General features: G+C 42.6%; 1 non-coding gene across 1 annotated transcript; it reads left to right on the top strand.

Annotated features, from left to right (window-relative positions):
* The first annotated feature begins 3,755 nt into the window (after positions 1-3,755).
* Positions 3,756-3,862, top strand: LOC138888790 (small nucleolar RNA R71). Its single transcript, XR_011406369.1, has one exon. It is a non-coding gene; the product is annotated as a small nucleolar RNA R71 (small nucleolar RNA).
* The last annotated feature ends 1,610 nt before the right edge of the window (positions 3,863-5,472 follow it).

Here is a 5,472-nt window from a genome sequence, read left to right as displayed (position 1 = left end):
TGTCAACACAAATTCTAAACAGGTAAGGCTCATCCCAATAATACATTTGGCAGTCATGATAAAACTTTTTCTTTTGTACAGATGAAAGGTCATAGGGAACTATACCGCAGGCCAGGTAATTCGCAAAATCTGCATATCATGGCGCTTTCTCAAAATTAGTAGCGAGCAGCTGCTCGTCTGGAAAGGTTTCCAGAATATCTTCAACTTCAACTGCATTTTCAGCTCCCTCAAGTCATGATAGATGATCAGTGACTTGGTTCTCTGTGCCCTTACGGTCACGAATTTCAAGGTCGAATTCTTGCAGCAGCAACAGCCAACGAATCAGGCACGACTTAGACTCCTTCTTCTCAATCAAGTACCTGAGAGTTGCATGATCAGTGTATACAATTACCTTAGAACCAATCAGATATGATCTGAACTTGTCGAAAGCAAACACCACAGCCAACATCTCCTTCTAAGTCACCGTATAGTTCAGCTGGGCTCCACTCAGCGTTCTACTTGCATAGTAGATTGGATGCATCAGCTTGTCCTTCCGCTGTCCCAGCACTGCCCCTATTGCATAGTCACTGGCATCACACATGAGTTCGAATGGCTGCTCCCAGTTGGGGGCAACAATGATATGTGCTGTGACCAGTCTCTTTTTCAGCTCCTCGAATGCTACCCTGCAATCATCAGAAAACAAGAAAGGGTGATCTTTTTCTAACAACTTACAGAGAGGGTTGGCAATTTTTGAGAAGTCTTTTATGAATCTCTGGTAGAAACCGGTATGCCCAAGGAAGCTTCTGATTGCTTTGACTGAAGTTGGAGGAGGTAACTTTGCTATTACATCCACTTTAGCAGGATCCACCTCAATTCCTTTGCTTGACACCCGGTGTCCCAAGACTATGCCTTCTTGTACCATGAAGTGGCACTTCTCCCAGTTCAGAACCAAGTTAGTCTCGATACACCATTTCAGCACACACGTCAGATTTATCAGGCACTCATCAAAGGAATTCCCCATCACTGAGAAGTCATCCATGAACACCTCCATTATGTCCACTAACATGTCAGTGAATATGGCCATCATGCACCGTTGGAATGTGGCGGGTGCGTTGCATAGGCCAAAGGGCATCATCCGAAAGGCATAAATGCCATAAGGACAAGTGAAAAAGGTCTTCTCTCTGTCCTCCGGTGCAATGGAAATCTGGTTGTATCTTGAGTACCCATCCAGAAAATAGAAGTGTGACCTCCCTGCCAATCTGTCTAACATCTGATCAATGAAGGGAAGTGGGAAGTGGTCTTTCCGGGTGGCTAGATTTAGCTTTCTATAATCCATGCAAATTCTCCAGCCCGTGACTGTTCTTGTACAGATCAATTCATTGTTATCATTCTTAACTACCGTCATACCACCCTTTATAGGTACACATTGAACTGGGATAACCCAGCTGCTATCAGAGATTGGGAAGATAATTCCCGCGTCTAACCACTTTATTACTTCCTTCTTCACCACTTCCTTCATGTTGGGGTTCAGCCTTCTTTGGTGTTCCCTGGAAGGTTTGTGTCCCTCTTCCAGTAGAATTATGTGCATATAGTAGGTGGAGTTGATCCCCTTTATGTCTGCCATGGTCCACCCAATGGCAGTCTTGCACTCCTTAAGTACCTGCAAGAGTTGTTGTGCCTGCACATCTAACAAACTAGATGAGATAATAACAGGTAATGTGGAGTTAGGTCCAAGGAATTCATACCTGAGATGGTTAGGCAATGTCTTTAACTCCAGCTTTGGTGGTTCTTCGATAGATGGCTTGGCTGGAGGAGTCTCTTGATTTTCCAAGTGTAAGGGCTCAAATTCTAGAGTTCTATCCCAGAACCCTCTACCCTCTAATGCCAACACCCATTCCGCCAGTTCCTCTCCATTCACCTCATCCAAATTCATTAAACATGCAGCAAGGGGGTCCTCAATGGTTAGCACCTCATCATCAGTCTCCACGATTACATCCATGGTATCAATAAGAGAACAATTGGCGAATTCACTTGGTCGCCTCATAGATTTCTGCACATTGAATGTTATCTCCTCAACGTTCAATCTCATTTTGAGCTCCCCGATTTCACAATCAATGAGCGCTCTCTCTGTGGCCAAGAATGGTCTTCCCAAAATTATGGGAATCTCTTCATCCACTCTGCAGTCTAAGATCACAAAATCTGCAGGGAATACAAATTTCCCTACCTGAACTAGCACATCATCCAGTATACCAGAGGGTCGTTTCACTGTCCTGTCAGCCAGCTGCAACAACATAGATGTGGGTCTAGCTCTTCCAATGCCCAGCCTCTTATAAATCGCCAGGGGAATAAGATTGATGCTGGCCCCTAGATCACACAGTGCTTTAGCAAAAGCAAAATTACCAATAGTGCATGGAATTGTAAAGCTCCCTGGGTCATACAGCTTTTCTGCAATTGGTCTAGTCACCACTGCACTACATGTCTGAGTAAGAGTAACTGTGGCCAAGTCTTGGAAATCAAACTTTCGGGACATCAAGTCCTTCATCATTTTTGCATACCCAGGCATCTCCTTCAAAGCTTCAATCAATAGTATGTTTACCTGGATTTGTTTCAGCATTTCAAAGAACTTCTTGTATTGTTCCTCCTTTTGATACTTAGCCAGCCTCTGAGGGAAAGGTGCAGGAGGTCTCTTCTTCCCAATCAACTGGGATTGATCCTTATCAGCTGCTACCTCAACTACTGGTTCCTGGACTGTCTCAGCTTCTTTCTCGGTCGCATTCTGGATGCTATTTTCTTCCTGGGCAGGCTGGACTGGCACCTCCGTCAGTTTTGTTGACTCATCCAGCTCAATGGGCACTGGTATAAGTGTATCATCTTGTCTAGTTTCTCGAGCCCTCTCTTGCTCTACATCCAGATCTCTGTCATTACATAGACTTACCGCCATCAGCTGCTTTGGGCCTTGATCTTTTGGATTTATCTGGGTGTCTGCAGGTAGTGTCCCATGAGGACAATTGTTCAGAGACATAGAAATTTGGCCCACCTGCACTTCAATATTCTTGATTGCTGAATCATGTGCATCCACTCTCTCATTAATCTTTGCATTAGACCCAATAAACTGCTGCATCATTGCCTCAAGTCTAGCAAACCCATCTTCCTGCCTTCCACCATGCTGTTGCTGAGGAAGGTGATACCCCTGCTGCTGATTCTGATTATTATATCCTTGTGGCCTTGGGTAAGGTGCCATATTGTTAGGGGGTCTCATACCTCCCATGTTTCCATTGTTGAACTGTGGATGGACTGGCCTGTATTGCTGATTTTGCTGGCCCTAATTCTGACCACCCTGTCTCTGGCCTCCATAATTAGACACATAATTCATGTCTTCAGGGTAGTGGTAATGATGATGTTCTGCATTCCATTAGTTACCGATTGGCTGACTAATGCAAGATACGTACAATCCCCCATTGGTAGTATCTACGATATGTACCTGCTGCTTCTGCCCTGACTCTTCTACCTTTTTGGTGAGTATACTCATCTGTGTCAATAAGGTGGCCATATTTTCAGCAATAGAGTTGGATGGATCTAAGGGCATTGAGTGAACCACTGGAGTGATAGGTGCATTCCTGGTTGTCCATCCCGAATTTTGTGCCATCTTGTCAAGCAGACTCTAGCCTTCTCTCCATGTTTTGCTCAAAAATGCTCCACCAGCTGAAGCATCAATAATGTTCTTCACGCTATCTGACAATCCCATGTAAAAACGCTGCCCCAACATCATATCTGGAATACCATGGTGCGGGCATATAACCAACATCCCTTTAAAGCGCTCCCATGTTTCATGCAGTGTTTCCATTGGTCTCTGTTTAAAACTCAAAATTTCATCAATTTGTTGAGCAGTCTTATTGGGTGGGTGGAACTTGTTATGGAATTGCCTGACTAACTCATCCCAAGTTGGTATAGAATTTATAGGAAGTAAGTTTAGCCAAGTCTGGGCAGCTCCCGTCACTGAGAATGGAAACAATAACAGCTTGATTGCTTCAGGAGTTACGTTGGGCTGCCTTTGGGTTTTGTAGATAGAGAGGAAGTTCTTCAAGTGCTGCTGAGGATCTTCGACTTGCGACCCCGAAAATAGTCCCTTGTTCTGCAATAAGTGCAGCATGTTATTCGTAATTTGGAATGACTCAGCTTGTATCTGCGGAACTACAATGGCTGTGGACAGATTTTCAGCTGTGGGTTGTGCCCAGTCATAGAGAGCAGCCTCTGGCACTAATGGTACCGCTGGGATTTCCTCGTGATCCACCATGACTGTTTCGAATTGTGCAGTTGTTGGTTGTTGTTTGTTTTTCCGATTAGCCCGATTCAAGGTCTTGAAAACTTTCTCGGGATCTAATAATGCTTCAAATACGTCACCAGATCTCGATGAGTTTCTAGGCATGCACCTGTGCAACCAAGTCAACAAACATTAAAATTTCAATGTAAAAATTGGGTATAGAGAAAAAATGACTACAATAAGAATTTTTGTACTTCTTTCAATTGTAATTGATAACACCGTTAATTCCCCGGCAACGGCGCCAAAATTTGATCACGCCCAACTATACCTTACAAAAGGACAATGCGGACATTGCAAATATAACCTGAGTATTTATGCCCAAAGTCGAATCCACAGAGAATTAAACTATCAATTACTTTCGTTGGACTTACTAAATTCTTTAGAATCAACTTCCCCAAACGTTGTGAATAACAGTTGATGGTATATTTAATAACTAAGATTGAAAGTCAATAAACAGTTGTAAACTAAATATGCTTAAGTTGTGAACAATAATGAGAAGGTTCTAAGGTAGTGATTTCCCCTATTGATGGAATCCCTTCTGTTTATGTTTCATATAGATTTACCAACACATCTCTATCAACCATGAACACTCAAATTATCATGAATCTCTCCCGAGTAATCACGATAATTTACTAGACGCACTCTCCCGAGATACGCTAGCTGGCTTTGTTTATTACAGTTCACTTTAGATTGCACCCAAGACTTCGTTATCCCTAATCCCGCCTTTAAACCCGCAGTTATAGATCCCTCTTATACTTTGGGAGTGATGTTGTTCAACAATTACCTAAATATGCACTCTCTCCCGAGTTATGCATACTAAATAGGCACAGCTAATTGAGGATCCTGTCAATTAACTACAACAAACACATAGTTGAACAAATAGAGATTAAACTCGCAAACTATATTAACATAATCAAGAAGTTCATCCTTCAATAGGTTCAATCAAAACCCTAGACAAAGGATTTAGCTACTCATGACAATGGGTAAATAAACTATGAAAATATTCATGATCAAAATTGCAAGAAAAATAAAAAGAAGAAGAAAATATGATGTTTTGGGTGATCTCTCACACTTGTTTTTATTGCCAAAGTACTTTCTAAAACATTGCATGCCTCCCTTGGATGAGTTCTATTGTTTAATATAGGGTTTGGGGCTAAAAGTCCCGTATTTTG

Source organism: Nicotiana sylvestris, chromosome 3 (assembly GCF_000393655.2).
Source record: "Nicotiana sylvestris chromosome 3, ASM39365v2, whole genome shotgun sequence".
In the NCBI taxonomy this organism is placed as follows: Eukaryota; Viridiplantae; Streptophyta; class Magnoliopsida; order Solanales; family Solanaceae; genus Nicotiana; species Nicotiana sylvestris.
The sequence above is the reverse complement of the archived record's forward strand: the minus strand, read 5'-3'. Positions and strand labels throughout refer to the sequence as shown.